Source organism: Crotalus tigris, unplaced genomic scaffold (genome assembly GCF_016545835.1).
Source record: "Crotalus tigris isolate CLP2741 ecotype Arizona unplaced genomic scaffold, ASM1654583v1 scf7180000018923.2277400, whole genome shotgun sequence".
Taxonomy (NCBI): domain Eukaryota; kingdom Metazoa; phylum Chordata; class Lepidosauria; order Squamata; family Viperidae; genus Crotalus; species Crotalus tigris.
Window position 1 is genome coordinate 1,656,018 of NW_024097276.1, and position 16,005 is coordinate 1,672,022.

General features: G+C 38.3%; 1 protein-coding gene across 6 annotated transcripts in view; it reads left to right on the forward strand.

Annotated features, from left to right (window-relative positions):
* The first annotated feature begins 72 nt into the window (after positions 1–72).
* The window catches only part of TRIP12 (thyroid hormone receptor interactor 12), a 104,777-nt gene continuing 88,844 nt past the window's right edge, over positions 73–16,005 (forward strand). For 2 of the 6 annotated variants that reach the window (XM_039357440.1, XM_039357441.1), the window contains exon 1: positions 372–599. The gene's annotated coding sequence lies outside the window, so the exon portion shown is untranslated. Of the gene's footprint in view, positions 210–369; positions 600–819; positions 1,023–16,005 lie in introns of those variants that run through there. The other 4 variants (XM_039357439.1, XM_039357442.1, XM_039357438.1 and 1 more) reach the window with 4 other exon arrangements.

Consider the following 16,005-nt stretch of genomic DNA (forward strand, 5'->3'; position numbering starts at 1 on the left):
GGCGGGCGAATGGAAGGTCACTGGAAGCCCAGCCCCCTCTCTTAAAGGAGACGATCAGTTTTTAGTGTTAGAAGTCACGGAGGTTTTATCACCCCAAGGAAGGAAAGAGGAGCCTCGGAATCGCCACAGTTGATGGGGAAACACCGTATGAGAGCGACTGGAGCGATCTCGCTGACCCTGAAGCAATAACGCTTGCACGTACCCCGGAGGTGACGACCCCAGCGGAGGGATACCTCTTTTTCAGCCAAGGAACGTCTGAGACAAGCGGAGGGGGACAGGAAGGATAGAACTGCTGCCGATCTTTAAAGAGAAGGAGGGGGGCTGCCGGCTCCGCGGCAGGGAGCGCTGAAGCAGGGAGAACACCCGCTGCTGTGAGGGGGGAAGACGGGGGCCCTCGGCCCCCTTTGGGGGTGAAGTAGTCCCCGGCCTCCCCCTACGCCGCTGGAGGGGTACGGTAGCGGAGGCAGACGGCGCACTGATCGGTGCTGCGGCTTCAGCTGATAATTGAAGGGAAGAGGCGCCGGGCAGGACAGAAAAGGAGCCAGGGCTACCGGGGAGGCACGGAGTGCTTTTGCGGAGGCCGCGTCGGGACAAACTAGGTACTGTGCGAAGGAGGGAGGAGTGGGGAGAAGACAACACGGGCGAGGGCGACTTATTTTTCTAGGTGACGCTTTTTATGGGAGTAGAAGGTCCCTCCTTTTCCTTCGTTTCCCTGCCTGCTTTTTACTGAGGGCCGAAGTGGGGGATGGGTGGCAGGAAGGGCCTGGTTTGCAGAGCTTGACAGAGGAGGAGGCTTGGGGCGAGGGAGTCCTGGGCCGGGGAGGGGAAGACGGGCAGAGGGGGAGTTGGCTGTCTCATGGGTCGAGGCCTTTCGGAGGTATGAGGAAGTGATCGCCCGGAAAGAAGGTGCTTTTTATACTGAGGTGGGGAAAACTCCCAGGGTCAAGGGGTTCCCCCAAAGCGAAGAAGTGACGAAAGGGAAGCCAGGGTGGCAGAAATGGAGCTGCTAAAATGGCCAAGCGGTAGAGTGAAGCTTATCGTGATTCAGCCGTTCCCTTTCTTTCTTTTCCTGTCTTTCTTCTGCTAGCTTTGATGTATTAAAGGGGTGAATTTGAAGGCCCCTGTTCCAACAGTACCGAAAACTGACTCGGGCTCTTTTCTGCGGTTTGGGTCTATCCTAACCCCTTTGCCTACTTTGCTCTCCCCCCTCAGTAAAGATTGTCTTTATGGTTTTGTGTGGCTGTTAGATACAAAAGGACAGCTTTAATGTTTATCCTGAATCCGATTTGCATTTCGCTGTGCCTCTTTTCTCCTCAGGCTAATCACTATTCTCCCTCCTCCCCCCCCCCCGCTTCTCTCTTATTTATTTTTTCTTGGATGCTGTTATTGAGCCCCCTTGAATACACTTAGGAGAAACAAGGGGAAAAACAACCCTTCCCAACCAGACGATAACACTTCCTTGTTTAAAAAATAAAAAAGCTAAATTATCAGTTGATATAATGCTGACCTGGATTGTTGGGGCCGAAAACAGGGGAAATCATATTGTGTAGTTGTGGGGTGGGGGAAAATGATCGTTAATAGATTCCCTTAGGTGTTGAATCCTAATACTGGAGCAGATTGTTTTCACCCTGTAATTTTAGAGCTGGTTTGTGTTACTGGTATATTCGAGAAGAAACTAGCCTACCTTGTGGTTTGTTTGCATAACGCGTCGTATTTAGATATTCACATTCTTCTCCCCCTTCCTGCCCGCCGAACAACTTGAGCTTCTGCCGACTAGTACCGGGCTAACATTCAAACTGATCTCGAGGCGTTTGCCAGCCTTGCAGGCCGGGCTGCCTGCTGTACAACTTTTATTGTTCCTTTCTCCTAATGGGCAGCCTTGTCGCGGTGGGGGTGTTCTTCCTAGTGGGTTTAAAAGACATCAGGAATTTGAAAAAGTTTACATTAGGAACAAGAAAACATTAAGGCGGGGAGAGTGGAAAGTTTTGTCAAGAGCTTTACGAAAGAAACATCGATGTATGGAACAAAGGTTCTGTCTGTATTACAGAGGCCTACATAACTAGGCCTGACTATGTCGCATTTACCGAGAAAAGAAATGAGAGCTTGGCATTGGATACAGTAAATGTGTTCACTGTCTGGAACACATTTCAGAAATATTTCTAGAATTCGTTAGACTTAATTTCAGGATTGCTTTGTCAGTATAGCCCTGATCTAATAATTTCACGGAGAATTCCTTACTTTTAAGCTTTGCATTAGCCCAGTTAATTAATCTAAGCATTGAATTGATACAGCTTTAAAGCCACATCCCATTACTTTTTTGACCAAGTCATTTCCCTATTTTACAATGACTTTATTACAAGAGTTGGTATTAGATCTGTGAAAGATTATGAAAGAATTTGTTGTTTGTTTTGTCTGATCCTATATTCCATAAATAAGGTCTTCACCAACTGATGACATGTTTACAGTCTGCCTGTATGTTAACAGAAATGTGAAGGAGGTGAAGTTTTATTGTCCAGCAAAATCAAATTTCAAAACTTTTGAAGTTTTAAATGTTAACTATTAAGTTTTCATAAATTGCATTCAATATATCAATATAAGTTTCTATTCAAGTTTATTAATAACTTGATATTAATTGATGTCATTCTTACTGAACACTGATTAGGGTTGGAATTTTATGTATTTGAGAATATGCTGTATTAAAACTGAATTAGGTTTGGGCTGTAACTTCTCTTTCATAAAAGTTTTAAAATCATAAACCCACTTGCATCAAATAGTTTAAAGAAAAGCATTAGAAGTTTAAAAGATAAAAGGGAGTGTATGTTTGAAGCATTAAAAGGTGGTCTTTATCCTAACCACTTAGTATACAATAGCCTTGTACTCACAGGTGCTGTTTTACTATTAGTTACGTTTGAAAATTTCCTGTACTTTTTTGGAGAGAGGGGGATGTTCCATGCTGACATTCTTATTCTTTTCCTCTATATTGTTGACAGATAAACACATTGGATAGAGGCTACACTGAATAAGAATAGTACCTAGGCAAAAGGCTATACTTCTGTTGACTGGCTGGCTCTTCCCAATTATAGGAACTGCATTTACGATCAAATAAGAAATATAAAAATAGTTTCAGTAAATGTATGATATCAGCAAAGCATTGGGAATGCTGATGTGGTCGAAAAGATGGAGATAAGAAAGGTAAAGCCTAATAGAAACAGTGTTAGATACAGGATAGTTGAAAAGTATAAAGGATTAGTAACATTTTGTTACACTTGTAGTGAATTGTGTGTGTATTTTTAGTATTAAATGGATTTAGTATAGTAGATTCTGATTTTGGATATATGGAAATATTTTGGAGGCTTTGTTATCTTGCTTTATGGATATGATGTTGGCACCTAAGAACTGAAAATACTTTTCAGTTGAGAATATTTATCTGCTTTATGCTTTGTACTGTTTAAAAGACATGTCTGAGAACACCAGATTGTGTCAGGGGAAAAAAAGACAGTGTAAACAGGTTACTTATATACATATGTAATTTCTCTTTTTCTTTATACTTGAAATAATAGAATACTCTGAAACTTCCACTAAGGCCCTTGCGTTCAAAAATATAAATGAAAAGATCATTCTCATAAACAAAACCTCCTGTTTCTTCAGTTAACCGAAGGTATTTAGCATAGCATTCAACTGATTTGAAGATACCTGACTGAAAGAATTATTAAAATGGAGATGCTGAAATTTTTTAATGAATAATGTAAAGTTATGGGCACTTAAGATGTAAGAACATCCTACATAATACAAAAACTTAATAGCATCCTGAGATTGTATTTGCCTGCATTACAATATTTTCAACTTTATTTAAAGTTTTAGCTATATTGTACGCAATGTATTCTTTTCCTGGTCAGGTAAACTTATCATTTCTGCTTCCTGTGAAATTTTCATACAATAATTCTGTGAATGAAATGGTTGATTTTAGTAATATTAGACACTTTGAGGTGTTCTTTCCAAACTATTGCTGCCAGGTATCTTTATTTCTTTTATTCCTGTTTTTGCAGTAAAAACAACAACTCCCAAACAGTTGTATAGTAGACATGTCTCAGCTGGATTTCCTTGAGCTGGTGGCTTTTATATGTGTTGGGACTTTAGTTCCCAGAATCAGCCTAGAAATTGTTGGTTAGAAATTCTGGGGCTGCAGTCCCAACACACATGGAATATGTGAAATTGGAGAAAGTTTGCCTAAGTCATAGACTTAATTTAAAACTTCTTCAGTATTATTAATATATGCAGATAGCCATATATTTAAATAAATTATTTATATTAATAGATCTAAATCTCTCATATCTTAATATTAAATCTTACAATCACTCAAAGAATATGGGTTCCCCTAGCCGAGGCTCATGTTTCACAAATAGATTTATTTATGCATGCGTGCATACATTCTCTTATCAATTTTGAATCTTAACTACATAAAATTTGAAATTGTGTTTCTAAAATAGTTTAGAAGCCACAACTATAAGTTTGAGTGAGAATTAATAGAACAGTATCTGCTACTTTAGCATCTTCTAATTGAATTCAAATAATATATTAAAACACCAAGAGTAAAATATCTAGCTAATTTTATCTGATTTCAGAAAATTAAGCTGTATTAGATCAGGTTAATATTTTGTTGGGAGGCTACTAGGAAATAGAGCTTGAGAAGTTAAAAAAATATCCCAGAAGAGGGCAGTGGCAAATAACTTCCATATTGTTTCCAAGAAAATTACACATGATTTGTTCATGAATTACCAGGAATTCAGTTCTAAATTTTCTAATTGAAGTATTTTGCCTTTATAAGAGCAACATTTCCAAAGGCTGCTTCAGTCCTAGGCTCTAGGTCATGTTTCTCAACCTTGGCAACATTGCTTGCTGGAGAATTTTGGGAGTTGAAGTCCACACATCGTAAAGTTGCCAAGGTTGAGAAACAATGCTTTCTAGGAAATAGTTTGATATGCTGGGTTCCTATACTTTTAGCATCCTTGAATAGCCACTTTGTTTTCCTTCTGGTTGGAGAGAGGACTCATATTCTACATATATACTGGTGAGCCATTGAAGTGCATGTATGACTAGGTAAGAAACTTTGGCATAAATTTTAAAATGGATTCAGGTTCAGCCAGGGCACAAAACTTTCAATTAAATGTGAATGAATCAGGTATGAAAATTGTAGCATCTATAGGTTATATTGATGTTACTGAATATTAGCAACAATTATTGTTTAATTATCAAACAATTATCAACCCTATCAGGTAAACCAGGCGGGAAGCAAAGCTACATGAGCTAATTTTACTTTATTGTAAGGGTACATTAATAGAGTCTTGCAAGTCTGAAGGTACAAATTTCTGGCTATCACTTTTAATTGTCAGATCAATTGAGCCAGGTCTTTCCTAAGTTTCTTTCTCTGAGGCACTGAAGGTTCTTTCCTCTCTTGTCTGATTGTTTCCTAGGTGGCATCTCCTCCCCTAGCTTCCCAAGGTCATCCACTCATTACATTGCTTCTATCCTTTGTCTACCCCTTTTCAGTGACTTCACATTGGCTGAATGTCAATACTTAGTGTTTGTGATAATATAGCTATGATTTAACATTTGATCAGAAATAATGATTAGTGCTCTATTTTAGTATAGAAAATGCAGAACTGAGGCCTGTGGGGGGTATATGTGGTCCTCCAAGTTATTTTCTGTGGTTTAAAATAATACTTAGGGGAAGCTGAGGCTGCTGAAGCAATGTGAGAATATTTTGTGCTGGATAAATATGCAGACTAATCCTAGGAAACATTTCCAGAAGAGAGGATTGGTATGTTGGTGATGACCTGGCACTTTGTCCCAACAATAGTGGGCTTGTACAGTTGACTCTTATACTATTATCAGGGCCTTTTTAGAATCTTCACCTGTGCTGCTTGGCAGGAGCAGTGTAGAACAACGCTTGGGCAAGGAGACCAAGCCTTCCTAAGGGGAGGAATGAAAAAGATGGTTGAGGAGTAAGACTGGATCTGGCTGCATTACCATGAAATTTTTCTGCTTTACAAGGAGTAGAAAGACAACAAGCAAGCAAAATATCTCTGCCAGGTAATGAAAAAAACAGACTCTGACAGGCTAGGGAGAGAAGAAGAGAAAATGTAAATGAGAAAAAAAACTGAAAGAAAGGGGACCTTTCTGCTTAGAAAAGTTGGATTTGGGCAGTTTTAAATGGGTTTTCTAAATTAGGGCATACTAATTTGAAATTAAAAAAAACTCAACATGCTGACTACTAAAACCAAATATTGATATTCCATTTAATGAAACGTCTCTTCTGCGTTTCACAATAAAAATTTTAAACTAATACATGTATGTTTAATGGCACGTTATGGCGAGCTTTTTTTTTCATTGTTAGCTCAACATTGTTTTGCATCAATGTTTGAAAAGAGTACTGTGTTGTGGCTATTAAGCTAATGTTATAGTCCTCATAAATCACTTGTGACTTGAGTTTGAGACTTCTGTTTGAAAACATTTAATACAATGATAACCAAGAAAATTATCAGGATTGGTACAGAATTAAACAATGCAAAAAGTATTTGGACTTGTTTGCCTTTAGCAAAACTTGAGATTTCTTCATTCAGTATTTCCCAGCCTAGAATTCATGTGGATGCAGCATATTGCATGAGTTATTTATATTGGTTTGGTCTGCTGAGGACTACATTATTTGATTTTATCCATTTATCTTAAACAGTGCAATTACTATTGACTAATTTACTGGGGCTGTAATCTTATAAAAAATAACTTTTGTGCAACTCTAAGCTTGCTCCCTATAATAGTTGCTAGTTTTAATTTAGCCAAGTATGATGTTTTAATAAATAATACAGAATAAATTGAGTATTTGAACATAAATATTCTGGTTTGTGAAGTACCCTTAATAGCAAGAATCCACAAATAAAAAATTAGCAGATTCCTTTAATGGGAAGCAGTGCTGTCTTTTAGGGCACTGGAATGTTTCATGAAAAACTTGTACTTATAGTTCATCCAAATACTTCTTAATATTTTATAGTATCCTGCATGAACTCTTAGGAGGGGTATGCAGACGAGGTTAGAATTGGTCAAATAGCACTTAGGAAGAGAGAGACGTTTAAGATTGTGATTGGTAGAAAACTATAGTTTTCTTAATCATTGTACTGATTAGTTTTCTACTGAGATAAATATATCACTCCAGATGAAATCTTAGTTTTATTTCCTTCCCTATTACAGTTTAGTTATCATTTATTTACTACATCTATATACTGCCCATCTTGCCTGGATGCAACTCTAGGCAGCCTGCAATCATAACCCCCCCATATGAAACATTAAAACAAATAGTAACATTAAATGTGGTTTAATATCAACAAATATGGGAAAGAAGGGAACATGATGCATATGGGGAGGAGACGGAGTCTTAGCTTATTAACCACCTTCAGAATGACATACCCCATTTAGGTCCCAGGCCAATTGGCAGAGCCAGGTCTCTAGGCTCTTTTGGAAGGCCACAAGGGTGGGTTTGTATCTAACCTTGGAGTATAATGTTCCAGAGGACAGGAGCTATGGAAGAAAAGGCTCTTGTTCTGGACCCCACTAGCCAGAATTCCTTGACTGATGGGGTCTGCAGCATGCTGCTGGTGAGAGTGGGGTGGGCCAATCTTATTGGGGTGAGACGGATCTTCAAATAACCTGGATCTGTCCCATGCAGAGTTGGATTAGTTAACCACTAAAAGTTAAATATACATGATAAACATATTTTTGAGGCAGTCCTGCTAACAGGTTTACAAAAGTTGTTAGAGAAGAGCCCTTTCCTTATCACATCAAATGCTGTACATGATAACTAGGATTTCTAAATATGTATTTAATCTTTTTAAGAAGACTATCAACAGTGATTATATGACCTGAACATTTACAGGAGACAGGACATTTACAGTCTTTTGCAGTAGTCTAGACTAGAAATTGAAATCTCTTGTCCATTGTTGGATATCTAACCTGTTAGCTAGTATAAAATTGTTCCACAGATACTGAATCAGTTGTGAAGTAATACAGAAGATAGACACTGGACTGAAGGGAAGAACTTGATCTTTACATCAGATGAGCTTGTTAATATGCCATTTAGAACATCAGAGCATATGAATGCATCCCTGTAAAAATCTGATAGTGACTTTCATAGTCATTTTAAGGAGGAGAGCTATATGGAGGAATGCAGAGTTCCTATTTTGGTTTTCTTATTAAAGTATATATTATGTGTATTATTAATATGGTATAACATTCTGACTATGACAAGTTTGATTAATGATATTATGAAAATTGTGTATTCTCAAACTTCCTTCTGAACATATGAATCCAAAGATAAAGGTACTGGAAGCTAAGCCATATGATTTAAATTTGGAATGAATAGAACATTGGATCTCTAGAGAAAGTTGTAAACTAGAAAGAACACATCTTTGAATGAAGTAGATAAAAGTGAATTCTCCAGTCCTCAGATACAGAGCTTCACTATTTCTATTGAAATTGGAGGATACCATGCTATAATTTATAAATTTATTAAGTAAATATTTATAAATTGTAATTGATTTTTAATTGTTATGAGCCTGTGAAGTTTGGTGGCATACAAGTCTAATTATTATTATTATTGTTATTATTATTATTGGTTAATCTTCAATTCAATTCATAGTTTGGGACTGGTAAAAATTCAAAACTAAGTTATGGCATGATATGATTACTTTTTCTATAGTTTATCCATAAACTTTCAGTAGTGCAATACATTTTCATGGTGATATAAGAATAGGGGGATAAGCTTTCAAACAATTGCAGATAAAAGGAGGTAGCAGAATTTAGAACAGTAAAGGGGCCATAATGCAGATTCTGTCCATTATCAAATACATACTCTTTTCAGTAACTTGTAACAAAAACAAGTAAGTTGAGGTTTTTCAGGACTTGTTTGTCCTAAACATTAAACTCAGTCATCTTGTGTGGCCTGAACTACTTAGAGTCACTCCTGGTATTCAGTGTGTGTGAATTTTATGACAAAATATGCTTTTTATCGGTGAAGATTAATGTACCATTTGTGGTACCTTCTTGACAGAATTGTTCCTTGGTAATGCTTGGTTTAGTACAGGAGTAGACAACCTTGGCTCTTTTATGACTCATAGACTTCAACTCCCAGAATTCCTGAGCCAGCATGGCTCAGCTTGGAAACCTCTCCCTTTCCCTCAGCAGGGCTGGCTCAGGAATTCTGAGAGTTGAAGTCCACGAGTCATAAAAGAGCCAAGGTTGCCTACTCCTGGTTTAGTAGAACTCTGCATAGCTTCCTATTTGATTAGAAGTGATGATTCAGTATGAGTAGTTGCACAAATGCAGCATCTATCTGTGGCTTATTAAAATAGCCATGCCCTTTCTAGGACTATGCAACTACTGTACAAGATGTGAAGTCCTAAAATGTGTGTGTTCCGAAACACTTTATCAGTCCAGATCCAAAGCATTGCCTAGTTTTATTAAAATACATTCTTGTTGTTTGATGTAAATTGAATATATGTTCTGATTGTATATCATACAAATCAATTTTGAGCAATACTTTTTTCAGATTAATTTTCATCAAATTAGATATGGATAACTTGTAGGGCATGGCTTCTGAATTTTTTTCTGGCCTGTTTTAGCAGTGAGCATAAGTTTTTTTGAACATTAGGGAGGGACTAATTCAGGGGTGTCAAACTCAATTTCATTGAGGGCTGCATCAGCATTGTTGTTTCCCTTGGGGGGCTGGGTGTGTGTGGCCAGAGTGGGTGCAGCCTACTGGGTGGGTGTGGATGGAGTGAGGTGTGTGTGATTTCGGCAAGCAGCGCCTTGCTCTCCTCACAGCGCCAAGAGGTTGAGCCAGGCGGTGCGAAGCTTGCCAGCTTTGCACCTTGCTGCCTGCTGAAACTGGGCAGGCTGGGGGCTAGGCAGTATTGCACTTATCAGATTCCCGCCACCCGGCTCAGCTCTTGGCGCTGTGAGGAGAGTGCCCCGCTGCCTGCCAAAACCCCTCCCCCGGAGCCCATCAAGCCGAATATGTGAAGTAGGCGAGGGCCATTTTTTCATTCCTCACAAAGGGTGAACCTCCCCAGCATGCACCCAGGGGGTGGGATGGACACGGCAGGGGCTGGTTCCTCGCTGTTTCTAGACGGTCTTGTGAAGCTAAGACTGAATGCATTTCAGCATAGATGGCCACCACAAAATTGTACATTGGCTCCCGGCCGGCCTGGGCCAGTGCCAAGGCAGCAGGGGCTGTTCCCTCACTGTTTCCAGGATGGCTTCACAGGCCACATGAAACCACTTCACGGGCCGCATCCAGCCACCGGGCCTTCTGTTTGACATGTCTGGTCTAATTGGACATATATATGTTGTACTTGTGTTTATCTATTTGTCTGTTTGGAGAAATCTTGTCTGAAATGTTTTTCTTTCTAGCCATTGGGCATATCTAGCCTATCCTCAAACTCAGTCTTTATTTTACGGACTTTCCCCACCATACTAAATTTGGTCCCATAATGATTTTGGCAGTTATCCTGCTGATGGGCAGACAGGCAAATAAATGGAGCTATAAGCCTCTTTATGTAATTTCCTTCCAAAATTCCATAGGAGACGAAAGAATAAAAATGGAATATTGTTTTTAGCACTATGCAAACAGATATATACAACTTCAGTCTTAACAACTGAACCAGTTTTAGTTCAATTAATTCTTGTAAATGTTTAAAAGAGTGAGGTTCTTTTTGCCATTATGTACTGGCAGGATAGCCATCATTAGTTTCAAATTGTACTAATTTGTTCTATCTGGCTTGCTTTAACAAATGATAAATTGGATATAATTCTAGCAAAAAAAATACACATTTTTAAAAAAAATTAAAGGTAAAGGTAATGCCAGGAATTTAAACTGGTGACTTCCATAAGAGGTCAATTCATCGCTCAGGTATCTCTCTTATTTAAAATTTGGAAAACGAAGACAAACTTTCTTCCTTTTTTGGTTTTCAACTTATTTCTAATTTTGAATTAATTATTTCAGAGAAAGAAGAAGCTACTGTTGTTAAAAATGGGATTATTTCAGTGATTTATGAAGCCTTGTGTTAAAATGTTTTCCATCATCTTACTCATGTGATTTTATTTCAAACCTCATTAGCAAATATTTATTTCTTGAGCATTTTGTGTTTTGCTCTGAAAGTTGTTATAGCTAATATAGACAATGATGAATGCTGGGTGCCTCTGCAATATTGATAACTCTTTTCCTAAATTGGGAAACATTAATTCTTTTGGGCAGAGTTGGGCTTCAGGGTTAAGTGACTGTAGTTTAGAGAGCAGATTTCCTGACATTTCATTGACAACTGTGGTAGGCATCTTCAGAGGCAAAGTGATAATGTATGTTAGTGAAAGAAAACAATTGGATGTTTTTTATCAATTTTTTAAACTGAGTTCAAATGAATTTAAAATATAACTCTGTATTCGGCTGTGTTGTGTGTGTATTAATAGTATCACTAATTAAAAACAGGAAAAAGGTTGAAAATAAATTCAGATAAAAATTGAAATATTTAGTTGAAATTACATGGGCATGTATGCATATTTTCTTAAATACCTTATGTTTCAGAGGTCTGAGTAAAGTATTAATTTAATCTAATTTAGAGAACTTGATCGTATCCTGATACCTCCTGAAATATCTGAGACATATTGGTGATATCTTCATATTGCATTTTATACTATAATATTCTTCTGTATTTTGATTGTTCAGAATGGAAGGAAGACTCAAACAGAGGGGAAGAGCTAGTCCAGACATGTCAAACTCGCGACATCACATGACGTCGCGCAGTGTATCGGGCCGGTTTTGCCATTGCCGGCAATGGGGTGGGTGCGGCTTCCAGATGATGCGTCTGGCCCATGGGCTGGCAGCTTGACACCCCTGAATTAGTCCCTTGAAATAACTTTCCTTTTCCCAAACGAAAGACTTTATTATCCTCTGAAAGCTTGCTAATTTAGAGTGTGTACATTTGATTAAATTCTGAAACATGAGCTACATGGACTTTGATATAAAATTGTGTTAGAATCTACCTTAATTTTATGAAAGATTGTTGAAATTATTGTATATATGCACATGCATATAAATGATATGCATATGCAGAAGAACAATAGGGGAAGGGGAAAATATGTACAAAGATGTTCCTTGTTCTGAATGAGTGAGCTTTATGTTGATAAGTACTATTTGATTCTCTGCATATAAAATGTGCTCATTTAGATGAGCCCTGTTGGTGTCCAACAAAGGAAAAGGAAAAGGAAAAAAATGTATATTTTTTAAAAACCATAATTTATAACTCTTTCATGACTGAGAGTTTATAAACTCTGGAAAAATTAAGACATGTAAAAAGGATAGGCTATGAAAAAAAATTACAGATAGCTATTATATGCTGTTGCACTGAAGAAGTTTTAAATGCAGTTAAGAAAACCTAAGGATTTATTTTTTAAAAAATCTCTTGCTTTTTGCATACTTTACCATTATGGTTTAGCATAATAAAATGAATTATTTTCATAATAATAAAATATTAATGAAGATAAATCATGATTATATCATGGCGCAGATAATGTATGAACCTAGTTTTCCTATGAGAAAAATACTGTACATGTGACAGAAGACACAGTAGCTGATTAGTTGTGATTTGCCAGTCCTCTTGTCTGGCTGATAATGTTAGCAATCTTATGCTGGCTATCATTTCCTATCTTTATGCTGGCTGGTTGGCTGAGAGCCTATCACCCAATCCTTTCCATTTAAAAACCAAACAAAACACTGAGCCACCAGCACTTATTATTTTATTTACAAGAATAGTTATGGGGCTTCTATGGAATTCAAGGTAATTGTAAATAGAGATAAGGCTAGTGTTTTTTGATCAGCAATTTTCTATCTTTTTAATCTCATTCCAAACTGAAATATTTCAAAATCTCAGAATAGGACGAGGGACTAGCAAGTGTTAAGGTAGGACATTGTCGCCCATGGGCAATAGTGCTTGGACTCTTAGGCAAAAAGTGAATATTTTCTGGAAACTAAAAATCATGTTGTATATTGTTTAAAGTGAAATGCTGCTGATGAAAGAGTTAGTGATACGCTAGGGCAGTGGTTCTCAACATTTCTAATGCCGCGACCCCATAATACAGTTCCCCATGTTGTGGTGACCCCCAACCACTTATACATCACTGGGTGCCAGGGGCGTGGCCAAAGAAAAAGGGAAAAAAATGGCGGACAGCCTTGTTTGGCGACCCCCGTGAAATGGTCGTTCGACCCCAATTGGGGTCCCGACCCACAGGTTGAGAACCACTGCGCTAGGGAAAGTCCATTGTTGTATGCTTAGTGTTTTGAAATCACATACTGTACTAAGCCATCATTGAAGCACTTCTGAAATGTTTCACTGTTTAGATTTGGGCTTCATTTGCAGATTAGAAAGTTTTTGTAAATAATCTTTGTCTTAAGGATAGATTTCACATTTTTGTAGTAACTGCACATGTTTTTAAGCACATAATAAATATTTTGCAATTTGTTAAGAGGGGTGTAGTACAGGTAGTCTTTGCCTTACAACCATTTGTTTATGACATGTTCAAAGTTACAGCATCACTGAAAAAAGTGATTTACAAGTGGTAATCCTACTAAAAAGCAGAGGCATCACCCTGCCAACAAAAGTGTGTATAGTCAAGGCCATGGTTTTCCTAGTTGCAATGTATGGATGTGAAAATTGGACCATAAGAAAGGCTGAATGACAAAGAATTGAGGCCTTTGAACTATGGAGCTGGAGAAGACTCCTGCGAGTCCCTTGGACTGCAAGGCATTCAAACCAGTCAGTCCTAGAAGAGATCAACCCTGACTGCTCTTTAGAAGGCCAGATCCTGAAGATGAAACTCAAATACTTTGGCCACCTAATGAGAAGGAAGGACTCACTGGAGAAGGGCCTAATGCTGGGAAAGATAGAGGGCAATAGAAGAAGGGGACGACAGAGAATGAGGTGGCTGGATGGAGTCACTGAAGCAATAGGCGTGAACTTAAATGAACTCCAGAAGATAGTAGAGGACAGGAAGACCTGGAGGAACGTTGTCCATGGGGTTGTGATGGGTCGGACACGACTTCGCAATTAACAACAACATCCTACTTACAATCATTGTAACATTCTCCATGGTCATGTGAACAGATGTTGGATGCTTGGCAACCAGTATGTATTTACGATGGTTGCAGTTTTTCTGGAGTTTTGTGATTACTATTTGTGATCTTCCCAGTCTGCCTGGGACAAGCAAAGTTAATTAAATGGTTTGCTTAATAACCAAAAAAGGTATAAAATTGAGTGCTTAGCAGCAGAAATTCTGTCCCAATTGTCATAAGTTGAAGATTACCTGTATATACATGAATGGAGTGGGCCATGTGTTGTGAATTCAGCATAGTAGAGCACTAGTTGTGGTCATCCACAGATGGAGAAAGGGCAAAATGTGCAAGATAATTTCATCCCCAAAATCCTGCAATTTCTGTTCTGATTTCTGATGCAACAATATAAAAGCAACATTTGTGTAACGATGACACAAAGTATGTGTTATCATTTTGTTATAATTATGGTTTGCTGCAGACTCTGTTAGCCCTAGCTATTTCAAAGGAATTGCAAAGTTGATCACTATACTTCTTAGTAGTTAGTTAAAATGTACACAATGGTCCTCAAATTGCAGCCACTCATTTAATGACCATTCAAAGATACAGTGGCCCTGAATAAGAAGCACTTCTGACTGGTCCACAAATTTGTGATTATTGCAGCGCCCCCACAGTAATGTGTACATGACCCAGGCACTTGGTGCCCAGCTTGTGCTGACAAGGCAGTTAGCCACAATCATGTGATAGTTATTTCCAATATTTTCTGCTGGCTTCTTATGAGCGAAGCCAATGGAGAAGCCAGTGGGAAGTTGTAAGTTGCTTTCACTCCCTTCCCTTTTCCACTTGCCCATGTTCCTTAGCACTTGCCTGTAGCATCTCTGCATATAACCCGCTCTTAAGTGCCTGCCTGTAGTTGCTCACTTGCACATCTGCACGTGCCCTGGAACTCCTGTCCATGACGCTCCATAGTACTTGAACCCACCAGCTTCCTTGTCTTGGACTCCCGCCTCCTCATGCTTAATGACCCATATAGTCCTGGGGTTAAACAGCAATCAACTGCGGGTTTGTGCATTGCTAAGCAATGCATTTATATGACATGTTTTTACAACTACATTGCTTGCCTACAGAAATTCCTGGCACAATTATCACTGTAACCTAAGGATTACTTATATGCTGTCATTTCCTGTAATGGGGATATGTGAATGACCTTGGGGAAAGAAGAGAAGAAATTCTGCCTAGGAAACAGACAAGAGAGGCAGGAGCCCTCAATGGCTTAATGGTCAGAAAGAGAAACTTCTAATGGATCAGTAAGTTAAAAATGGCAGTGGGAAGTTTGTACCTTCAGATCTACAAGATTTTGTTAATGTAGCCTTACAATAATGTAGGATTCATGTAATTCCTCTTCCTGTCTGGTTTATTTGGGAGGGCTGAAATTTCATCTAGAAAATGTACAATCTTGAGCTCAGCCTTCTGATTTTCTGAAGGGTACAGTGACAGTAATACATCAAAAGGGGTGAAACCTTTAAAAAAAACATTGGCTATGATTAGAATAATAGATTGTTTCAACTCCCCCCCCCCAATGGCTAGTTTGTTTTTACTTGACATATTGAAAATGGGATTCTCTCACTCAGGTAATTCGCTCTAGAAGCCACAAGTACAGCACTTCTGACTCATTTTAGATTAAAAACCAAACAAAAATAAAATTACAATAAAATACCCCATTCAAATGTTTGAAAATAGTTTGAGAGCAGAGTAGGATTGCAAGAATCCAAGTTTCATCTGACTTATTTTCTTTGTGGCAAGATTCCAATACATTTACTACAGGTAGTCCTCACTTAATGTCCATTCAGTTACATAGT